This window comes from Lolium perenne, chromosome 5 (genome assembly GCF_019359855.2).
Source record: "Lolium perenne isolate Kyuss_39 chromosome 5, Kyuss_2.0, whole genome shotgun sequence".
NCBI classification, from domain to species: domain Eukaryota; kingdom Viridiplantae; phylum Streptophyta; class Magnoliopsida; order Poales; family Poaceae; genus Lolium; species Lolium perenne.
In genome coordinates, this window is record NC_067248.2 from 206,818,340 (window position 1) to 206,829,880 (window position 11,541).

An 11,541-nucleotide genomic window follows, 5' to 3' on the forward strand; every position below is an offset into this window, starting at 1 on the left:
CATCGAGTCCTCCATATCTAAGCAGGGGATTTAAGAGTGGGATGAGTACGAGCGTACTCAACAAGTTCATTATAGGAAAGAGGTGTTTAATGCACTAGCTACGGCATTAGACCAGAAAGTCTAATACCAATGCAGTTTTTCATAACCATTTCTTCAAAAGGTTGCTTTTATTCAGAAGAACTATGTCCGTCAGCCTTCACCGGTTTACTAGAACTTCATGGAGCTCCTTTCCGGCAGCGTTCGCAGTTCCATATCCCGGAACAGGGAGTGACAGGTTACGATTCATTACACTCTGCAGAGGTGTGTTGCTTTACCCATAAGAGATCTTAACCTTGGTGCCAACCGGGCGATCTTCCCGTCCACACTTCCTTTGGTGTGAGGCCCGGTATAAGGTCATAGCCAATCATATTCCTCCGCTACCTCGCATACCCACCCTTTTGTAAGAATGTCTTACCCTATATCTATGGTGAGACCGACCCAGGCATTTGTTCTCCCCTATACCGATTAAGGTAGACCGTTCCGAACAATTTTTATATGCCCTGCCCTATCAACCATAGTGTTATCACCAGATTTTGGCCAAATCAGGAGGTGGGCCGTAAGGGAGATGGGCTTGAAAGATTACACGTGGAAGATCTCTGAAGCGGCCTCGCACGAAGAGTTTGGGCTAGATTGCCCGTATATCTTTAATTATAGCAGATTGTATCTTAGATTAAAAGTTAGAGTTTGTATCGTGCACGGTGGGGATTATTCCCACGTTAGAAGGTCCCCTGGACTATAAATATGTATCTAGGGTTTATGGAATAAACAACAACCAACGTTCAACCAACAAATCAATCTCGGCGCATCGCCAACTCCTTCGTCTCGAGGGTTTCTACCGGTAAGCAACATGCTGCCTAGATAGCATCTTGCGATCTAGGCAGCACAAGCTCCACGTTGTTCATGCGTTGCTCGTACTGAAGCCTTGTTGATGGCGAGCAGTGTAGTTATCATAGATGTGTTAGGGTTAGCATAGTTCTTCGCGTAACATGCTATCGTAGTGCAACCCTTGCATGTCTAGCCGCCCTCACACCTATCTTAGGTGTGGGGGCGGCACCCCGCTTGATCATTATTTAGTAGATCTGATCCGTTACGATTGCTCCTTGTTCTACAAGGATTAGTTTAATATCTACAATAGTTAGGCCTTACAAAGGGGTGGAGGATCCAGCGGCACGTAGGGTGTCGTTCGCTAGCCCTAAACAGGATGTTCCGGGGATCAACCTCGTGTTGGTTTTTAGGCCTTGTTTAGGATCGGCTTACGATCACCGTGCGTGGCCGCGAGGCCCAACCGTGAGTAGGATGATCCTATTATGCGGTGAAAACCCTAAATCGTCGTAGATCTCATTAGCTTTATCTTGATCAAGCAGGACCACCATATATTCGTGCACCTCGTACGAATCATGGGTGGATCGGCTCCCTGAGCCGATTCACAGGATAACCTGAGAGCCGATCGAGGCTCGTATTTAATGTTTACGTGTATGCCATGCAGGAAACTAAGCGAGGCATCTCCATCACCTTCCTGACCAGGTATAGGTCAGGTGGCACGCCCTTGCATCAGCATCGGACGTGTGATCAGAAGGCTTTGCGGGCCGTCGCTCGGAGGGACCTCAGCCAGCCGCAGCTCTAGGTTGTTCCCGGCTCTACGGTGTTGCCCGTCGCTGCCCGCCGGTGGGTTTCTGACGACAACACATTCTGGCAATCCCGGTGGGACAAGCTTCTACATCAACCACATCGCCATCTACATCTGAGATGGCGGACGGCACGCCAGTCACGTACGAGGATCTGACGGACGAGCTCAAGAAGAAGTATGACGAGATCAAAGTCATCCTCGAAGCCGACCTCATCGGCTCTTTCCACAGAACCCGCTCACATGGCATCAGGTGGAAGGGGTTCTCACCTAATGGTGCACTAGATGGGATAGACCTCTCTGCCCCGTCGGAGGAACGCACCAGGTCCCTGCGGCAGGAGATCAACTACTTGGTGGCTCACTCGCTACACCGCCACTCTGAGAACCTGGTCAACACGTTGGAGCGTGTCGCTCTTCGCGTGATCCAGGAGATCATGAGGCACCAGTACTCGCCATCAGGACCAGCTCTCGGGACGCATCAAGGAGAGTTGCCACTCCAGTCCCGTCCACCGCTGCCATATGCGTTGGCAGCACCGGAAGTGCCGGCTACACCGGCATTCGTCGTCTACAAGATCGGTGGTGACCCTAGTGACTACCAGTTCTTGCCCGAGGCGCCTAAGGAGATCCCTCACGGGTACACGTGCACGTATGTGCCAGATTGTGGCAACTGGGCACTCACAAACCAGGCCACAACATCAGGGACTTACGGGAAAACGGGGAGGGACGTCGGCGACGAGCTTGAGAAGCGAGACGTGGCTAACTAAGTACGCCACCCCGACGAACCTCCGAGCTCAGCTCCTGCAGTTGGCTCAGAGCTGGAAAAGCAAACATGGCTGGCTAAGTACGCCACCCCGGCGAATCTTCAGAACTCAACTCCTGCAGCCAGCACAGCGGATCAGATCAGTACCATACTGAGAGACCAGTTCGGCATGGTGCCGAAAAGAAGGGCCATCGGCTATTCCAAGCCGTACCCCGACGACTACAAGATGATCCCGCTACCACCTAAATATCGGCTCCCTGATTTCTCCAAATTCAGTGGATCAGATGGTTCCAGCTCCATCGAGCACGTGGGCCGATATTTGGCGCAACTAGGACCGGCTTCAGTGTCGGATCAACTACGCGTGAGGCTCTTCTCACAGTCCCTCACGGGATCGGCTTTCGGATGGTACACCTCTTTGCCACCAGACTCCATCCGGACTTGGAAGCAGTTGGAAGAACAGTTCCATATGCAGTACCATTCAGAGGCTTCCGAGTCTGGCATTGCCGATCTAGCACAACTACGTCAGAAGCGCGGAGAAACTGTGACAGAATACATCCAGCGCTTCAGGAATCTTAGGAACCGATGTTATTCGGTTCGTATAACTGAAAAGGAAGCAGTCGAGTTGGCAGTAGCAGGCCTTGCAACACAGCTCAAGGACATGGCCTCCCAAGCAGATTATCCCTCATTGGCGCACATGGTTCAGAAACTGTCAGCATATGAACAGCGCCACCCGGACCTGTACCAGGACAAATTCAAGCGTGCAGAGGAAGACGAAGTTCCTGCGGGAGACCAAGAGGTAGCAGTGGCTGAATGGACTCGGGGAGGAACCCCCGTATCCTGCAAATGGGTAAAGCCACCAGGCCCGCCCAGGGGATTTGATTTTGACGTGACCAAGACTGAGCAAATCTTCGACCTCCTGCTCAAGGAGAAGCAGTTGACGATTCCTGAAGGCCTCAAATTCCCCACGGTGCAAGAGCTGAACGGAAAGCCATACTGCAAATGGCATAACTCGCTCTCCCATGCCACCAACGACTGCAGGGTATGGCGTCAGCACATCCAAGCGGCGATAGAAAAAGGGCGTCTAATTTTCAACCAGTACGCTATGAAGGTCGACACCCAGCCCTTCCCCGCCGTTAACATGGTAGAATGCACTTACCCTGAAGGTTGCCAGCCAGGATCCTCGTTCAGCATCAACATGGTAGGACCTGGGAATCACTCTGGCAAAGATGGAGACGAGGGCAGCTGCTCTCGTAGCAAGGACACAGAGGAGGCCGCTCCACGCGATCGGCTCCATCATGATGGCAAGCGCTACGTCACAGAGGGAGAGGTGAAGAACATAAGATATCAGCGACCCCTCTCTGATCACCTCCTCAACAAGTATGTAAGTCAGTATGACCAACGCTGACGGTCCAGCTATGATGACGAAGGAGATCGTCTGGCTAGACAAGCCAGAAGATATCGTCGGCATGATCGTGATGAGGAGGAGCACGAGCGCCGTGCCATAGAAAAATCAAGGGAGCAAGACGACAGCGACAGGCACTGGGACTGCCCCTTCTTCAGACACTGCTGGGATTCAAGAATGAGCCGATTGCCCACAATCGGCAATTGCCCAGAATGCAACCAGAAGAAGAAGGAGGCAGCCAACGTGTCTGTGTTTAGGCGCTTAGGGCCTCTCCCGCCACAAAGCAAACGTGCTGAGTCCCCTCGGTGGGCAGATCTCGAGGATTTCGAAGACGAGGAACAAGAAGAAGAAGAAGACAGGTACCACCGGCCAAGGTGGTGCCCTGATGGGCTCAGCCGTTCACAAAAGCGCAGGGTTCAACGATTGCGCGGCCTGGAGGAAGCCGAAAGGTTATACTTGCGTACACTAAGGAAGGCACGACCTGATCTGGCCGCGAAAGTTCAGCGAACCCTGGATGAAGAGGGTCGTCCACGGAAAATGGAGTGGCGTCCCAAGCAAAGGAAAGCCGATGATGAAACATCGGCTGGCACAAACATGGTGCTCGTCCTTCCGACGGAGCTTAGTGCTCCACGATTCTACGATGCACTCAAGGTGGACGACAGTAGGCGCATCAAGTCAGAGGTTGGGCTGGTTTTATCCACCAGCCTGACCGAGTAGCAAGATTAAACCAATGAGCAAACGGGGCGAGGCTGGTCCTTGTGATCGGCCCCAAAAATTATGAAGGAGCATTGCAGAACCTTCAGTCAGTGCTTCAATTGATATGGAGGCCGATTCCAGCAATCGGCCAAAATTATCTTCACCACATGTTCTGCTTGTGTTCAGCATCGATCCACTGGGCAGCGGCCACGTCGGCGGATGAAAGTCAGCACGAATCCTTGCGGAGCCGACGTGCAAGTGCAGTGCCCTGGGTAACCATAAAAGCCGATATCTGGAGTCATCTGGCAGATTCGGCTCGGGGGGCATATAGTCAGATGAAGAACATGTGCAGATAAACACATGTAACATGTGAACAGCGGAACATTGGGGGCCGATAGGAAAAGTCGGCCAGTAAATTTTTTTTTACAGCCGATGCGAGGGCATCGACTTCAGAACTAAGGAACAAAGCCGATGCGTGGCCATCGACTCAGGAGGTACAGTTGATACAAGCAGAAGCCTGATGGAGCAGTTGTTGAGTTATGAGGAGAGGCTCTAATGGATAAATTCCTTCTCAAGACTTCCAAAATGCCTTCTGCAAATTCAGCATATCAAGGGGACGGCTTGATCGATGTCACTTTCAGAGATTGTTACGTCTAGAGTTCCAAGGGAACAGGTTTGCTGATCTTCCCAAAGCTTTCAGTGCGTCGACTCTTCCGGAAATCAAGAGGCCCGGGGGGCAGCCCACCCTGAAAGTTCTCTGCTCTGGGGAGCCGATTTTGTTGAAATCAGCTGGCTCTGCATTACGACTCGGAAGCCGATAGTGGCACATTTGGTTGGCTCACTACTGTTCTCGCCTTGATGAAGGCTCGGGGGGCAACGGACTGCATAGATATTTGGTTCTTAAGAAACCGATTGAGATTTTCATCGGCTGACCCTCCATCATGACCTCCTTCAAAGGGATTGGGCAGGTTTGAAGAGTATTGGCTTCAACGTCGAGTCGTTTCAGCAGCGGTTCTGGGGCTCTTTTAAAGTGACCAAATCCATGATCACTCCGATGTCAAAGAAATAAAGAGCGGATTATGAGGAACCAATGCGTGGCAATCGGCTTGTTAAACATGGACTGAGTTGACAATCGGCTAAATTAGCATAAAAGGAATCGGCAAAGTCAAATTGGAGAAGTTCTTCATAGATAAGCAAGATTTCTTACAAAGGAAGAGTCAATTGCTCAAGGGGAGAGGTACAAAAGAGGGATTTGCTGACCAAACTGCCACTACTAAGACCTACACTAGTAGATCCTATCTACGGACCGTCGCTGCCCTCGTCTTCATCCTCGGAGCTCTCATCGGCACTGCTGCCGATGGGCTCCTCGTCGCTGCTCCCGTAGCCCTCTACGGGAGCTTCATCCTCCTCATCATCATCGCTGTCGTCGTCGTCCCACCACATGCGGAGGCGTTTCGCCGGTGGGTAGCCCTCGAGGGAGTCGTCGTCGTCTTCCTCTTTCTCTTCTTTAAAAGAGGGGCAGCCGTCCCAGGGGAACAGGTCATCCTCGCTTTCCGATTCCAGTTCCCCATCGATTAGGAACTGGAGATCTTCATCCCCGCTGGTCAGGGATTTGTCATCCTCGGACCAGGTGGAGGAGGCGTGGTCCTCCTGGTCCCATTCTTCTGGTGCGCGTACGTCCGGTGGCGTCTCGCGGGAGGAGGAAGACCCATAGGAAAGACCGGAAGAGGAAGAGGAGGAAGAAGACATGGTGGCGCAGGAGGGTTTTTTGGGTGCCGATGGCCAGAACAGAGGATGAAGAGGGCTAATCGATCGGCACGGTTAAATAATAAGGAGCCTGGTGGAGATTTAATGCCATTACAGTTTCCGAGGAGGTGATGCCAGAGCTATCGAATTTTGCAGAGAAGCTGAGAAGACAGGGCATAATGATGACGGATGCTGCAACGGCTCTGCTCTGCCACGACATGACCCTTCGAAGGAAAAACAGAGTGGTTTTGGAATTATCATTGCCAAAACCAGGGGGGCATGTGTTATCACCAGATTTTGGCCAAATCAGGAGGTGGGCCGTAAGGGAGATGGGCTTGAAAGATTACACGTGGAAGATCTCTGAAGCGGCCTCGCACGAAGAGTTTGGGCTAGATTGCCCGTATATCTTTAATTATAGCAGATTGTATCTTAGATTAAAAGTTAGAGTTTGTATCGTGCACGGTGGGGATTATTCCCACGTTAGAAGGTCCCCTGGACTATAAATATGTATCTAGGGTTTATGGAATAAACAACAACCAACGTTCAACCAACAAATCAATCTCGGCGCATCGCCAACTCCTTCATCTCGAGGGTTTCTACCGGTAAGCAACATGCTGCCTAGATCGCATCTTGCGATCTAGGCAGCACAAGCTCCACGTTGTTCATGCGTTGCTCGTACTGAAGCCTTGTTGATGGCGAGCAGCGTAGTTATCATAGATGTGTTAGGGTTAGCATAGTTCTTCACGTAACATGCTATCGTAGTGCAACCCTTGCATGTCTAGCCGCCCTCACACCTATCTTAGGTGTGGGGGCGGCACCCCGCTTGATCATTATTTAGTAGATCTGATCCGTTACGATTGCTCCTTGTTCTACAAGGATTAGTTTAATATCTGCAATAGTTAGGCCTTACAAAGGGGTGGAGGATCCAGCGGCACGTAGGGTGTCGTTCGCTAGCCCTAAACAGGATGTTCCGGGGATCAACCTCGTGTTGGTTTTTAGGCCTTGTTTAGGATCGGCTTACGATCACCGTGCGTGGCCGCGAGGCCCAACCGTGAGTAGGATGATCCGATTATGCGGTGAAAACCCTAAATCGTCGTAGATCTCATTAGCTTTATCTTGATCAAGCAGGACCACCATATATTCGTGCACCTCGTACGAATCATGGGTGGATCGGCTCCCTGAGCCGATTCACAGGATAACCTGAGAGCCGATCGAGGCTCGTATTTAATGTTTACGTGTATGCCATGCAGGAAACTAAGCGAGGCATCTCCATCACCTTCCTGACCAGGTATAGGTCAGGTGGCACGCCCTTGCATCAGCATCGGACGTGTGACCAGAAGGCTTTGCGGGCCGTCGCTCGGAGGGACCTCAGCCAGCCGCAGCTCTAGGTTGTTCCCGGCTCTACGGTGTTGCCCGTCGCTGCCCGCCGGTGGGTTTCTGACGACAACACATAGATAGACCGTTCCGGACACCTTACAATCCATCATAGACCGCATTACCGTGGGGACTTTAGGCTTCCCCAGCCCACCGCTTGTCCCTCAGGATACAAGTGTCTACGGCAAGCGCATCCGTTGATGTACAAGAGGTGGAAATACGATTGACTATTCCGTCCCACTCCAGATCTTATGGTTAACATGGGTATTACGGCACAAGAATCACTGGACGACATTTGTTGTTTAATCCTAGATGGATATAAACCCTTGCAATGGAACCTCCACCATATCAACACGATCCATGGTTTCATTGCCCACCACATAGTCATATTCATAGTTATGAAAATAGTGGTTTTGCTTTTTATGCAATAGTGATAAACATAGTACTTTGCAAGTAATTTGGTAAAAATACTCAAATGACATGAGCAAGCGATGAACTTGCCTTTCTTGACTGCAAGATTATGCAGGCAAGGTCTTCGATACGCAATAATTCCAAATTCTGAAATGGCATCATCGTCCGGTAAGGACGGTGTTTAAAAGATTGGCAAGGATGCAATAATGCATAAGTATGAGATGCAATCGCTCTAAGCGTGATCTAACCCCGATGATTTAGGATCAGTGAGTTGTAATGATTGGTTCAGGGTGTGTTGCACTTTTAGAGTGATTCACAAACAAGGTTCTTATTAAGGTTTGATTACTTGGTATCATGTACAAGTTATATGATAAAGTATAGTAATCAATTGAGCACATACAAGAGATGATAGTTGGTATAATGTTAATATGTAAAGAACAGTTGTCAGTTTTAATACTATATGGCATGGTTAATGATTGCTTGTTATATTCTTCAAAAGAATAACTTTTGAAGAACATGTTCTTTAATAAAGAATAGGTATGACAATTGGGTTTGTGGGTTGCTATGGTTGATTCTGGTTCCAAGTAGTTTTTGGAGTAAGTTTGAGATGGATCACAACATAGTTGGATTCATCAACACCTAGGGTTTGTAAGGTTGAGTTAAACCTAGGCATCTTGATCAATTTATTATAAATAGTTGCTATCAAGGTTGGTTTACCTTGCTGATGATTGCTGGCTATTGGCTATAGGTTCTATTAGGCAGGGTTGATGATGATTCCTTATTTTCTTCAAAAGAATAACTTTTGAAGAACATACTTCTTAAGTAATAAGAAGTATTATAATTAAGGTTGAGGTTGCCTAGGGTTTACCTTTGAATTAACTAAGTAAAGAATGGTTGGTTCCTAAATAGGATGATTCCTAAGTATCTCACACTAGTAGGGTTTAGTGGAATATGGTATATAATACAAAACATTAGGTATGATTGCTATTAGTATTCATCACAATGGTGTGATGCTATATAGGTATGAGTAAGATTGATAATTTTGATGATAAGAACTAGGGTTTGGACTTAAGGGTTCCCATTTGATCATCTGGGTTTGATAAGATGAACACATAGAAGGCTAAAGTCTTAGTGATAGGCTCCTATATGTTATGTGAACCTAGATATGCATTTAGTGGCTAATTATGGATCTATGTATGAAAACAAGGTCTCTTGATCCCATGTTCTAACCTAGGTTCTAGGTTTAGAAATAATTTAGGGTCCCTATTGATTAATGGAGCTAGGGTTTGGTGCATAATTGAATTAGGGTTTTAGGGTTCCACATAAAATTATGAGGTTATCACTTGGTTTATAATGGAACTAGGGTTTCCTAATTGAATTAGGGTTTTGGTTTCACATGAAATGATAGGGTTGTAATATCATTCCATGTGGAATTTAGGGTTTGCTATTTATCATTTAATTCTATGATTAATAACTTCATGTTAAAGTTGAAGTTATTAATAACTTTGAAATAAAATTAATATTGCATTGGACATTTTATTATTTTTGAACAATTAATAATTAAGATAATTATTAATTAGGGTGTAAATCCCTTTAATAAAGATTTAACAGAATTACAGATAAAGGAAATTACTTTTAATGTTTTCTTTGTTTATTTACTGGTTTTTATTTAATTTGAAAAGTTTTCCTAATTTCTGAATTTTAATTGAATTTAGGTTTTAAAAGAAAAGGCTTAATTAATAAGTATTAAATAATTAAATTTTTATTAAAAATAAAAATTTCATTTTATATTTTTATTGGATATATTTTATTTTTAGGACCATTTTGATATCTCATATGTATTTTTCCGAATTATAATGCATTTCCTAAATATTTGCAAAGTTTCAGCAATTATTGAATTTGAAATAAACACAGAAGAATTACTAAATGCACCCGGGTAATCTACCCACCCAGTCACTGACTGGTGGGCCAATGGTCCACGTAGGATTTTGACCAAGTCAAAATTCGAGTTCATGACCAGAGAGCTACTAGACGGCGGGAAATCGGCATTCGCCGTTGATTCCAGTCATGCACGGTTGGGAGGCTACATGGGTGTGACTCAGGGCATCGTGGGGAACATTTTGAGGGTGGCGCCGACGTTGTTAGGTCGCCGGAGCTCGGCCGACGGTGAGGTGCGGCGGCGATGCTCACGGCTAAGTGATGCGACGACGCTATGATGCCAAATCGAGCAAAGCGAACAAGCTGCGAGACTCAGGAGCTCACCAGGGTTACGCCAGGCTTGACGGCGAGGTCGGAGCGGACCTGAGTCGCCGGAATTTGCAGCTCCGGCCGTCGGAGAAGACGGTCTAGCGTGCTCGCTTGCGGGCGGTTTGGCTCAATTCCTTTCGCAGGCGAAGCAAGTTGAGGATGATGATGACGACGGTGGTCTCGGTGGAGCTTGGGGCTTCCCCAATCGGCGGCGATGGCCGGTGTCCTGGCGACTAGGGTTTCGGCAAGAGGGAAAAAATGTGAGGCAGAGGAAGAAGAAAACGAGCTAGGGTTCATCGTAGGTCTTTTATACTGCGCGGGAGCACGCCTCGTCACGACGCCGAGCTCTGGGAGGTCGCCACCGAGAGGAGAAGGCGGGCACGCCATCGTGTTGGCCGGCATGCGGGAGGAGAGGATGAGGACGATCCCTCCTCTCGTTGATATTTCAACGAAGGGGTATTGGGCTGCTGGGTGGACTGGTTATGGGCTGCTGCTGGGCTCCCTGATACGTCTCCAACGTATCTATAATTTCTGATGTTCCATGCTTGTTTTATGACAATACCTACATGTTTTGCTTGCACTTTATATCATATTATGGCATTTATTGGACTAACCTATTAACAAGATGCCACAGTGCCAGTTTCTGTTTATTATGTCTGTTTATTGCAGAAAAGGCCCAAAAACCAAAGTGCTCGGAAAAATCCAGAAAAATTACAGAAATTCTATTTCGTTTGGAAGACTCACGGAGCCGAGAAGGGCAAGCCGGGGAGGCCAGGGGCCTCCTCACCATAGGCCGGCGCGGCCTGGAGGGTGGTCACCCCACCCTATGGTGTCGTCGCCTCGGGACTCTTCCGACTCCGACTCTTCGCCTATTTAAGCCGTCGTGACCTAAAACTTCGACACCGCTTGACGAAACTCCAGAAAGACTCCAGGGGCGCCGCCACATCGCGAAACTCCAGTTCGGGGGACAGAAGTCTCTATTCCGGCACCCTGCCGAGACGGGGAATTGCCCCCGGAGCCATCTCCACCGCCGTCTCCACCGCCATCTTCACCGCCATCGCTGCCTCCATGATGAGGAGGGAGTAATTCACCCCCGGGGCTGAGGGCTCCGCTGTAGCTATGTGGTTCATCTCTCTCTCTTTGTGATCAAGTTGAATATCATCTATGTGCTACTCTAGTGATGTTATTAAAGTAGTCTATTCCTCCTCCATGATGTAATGTTGGCAGTGTGTGCATCATGAA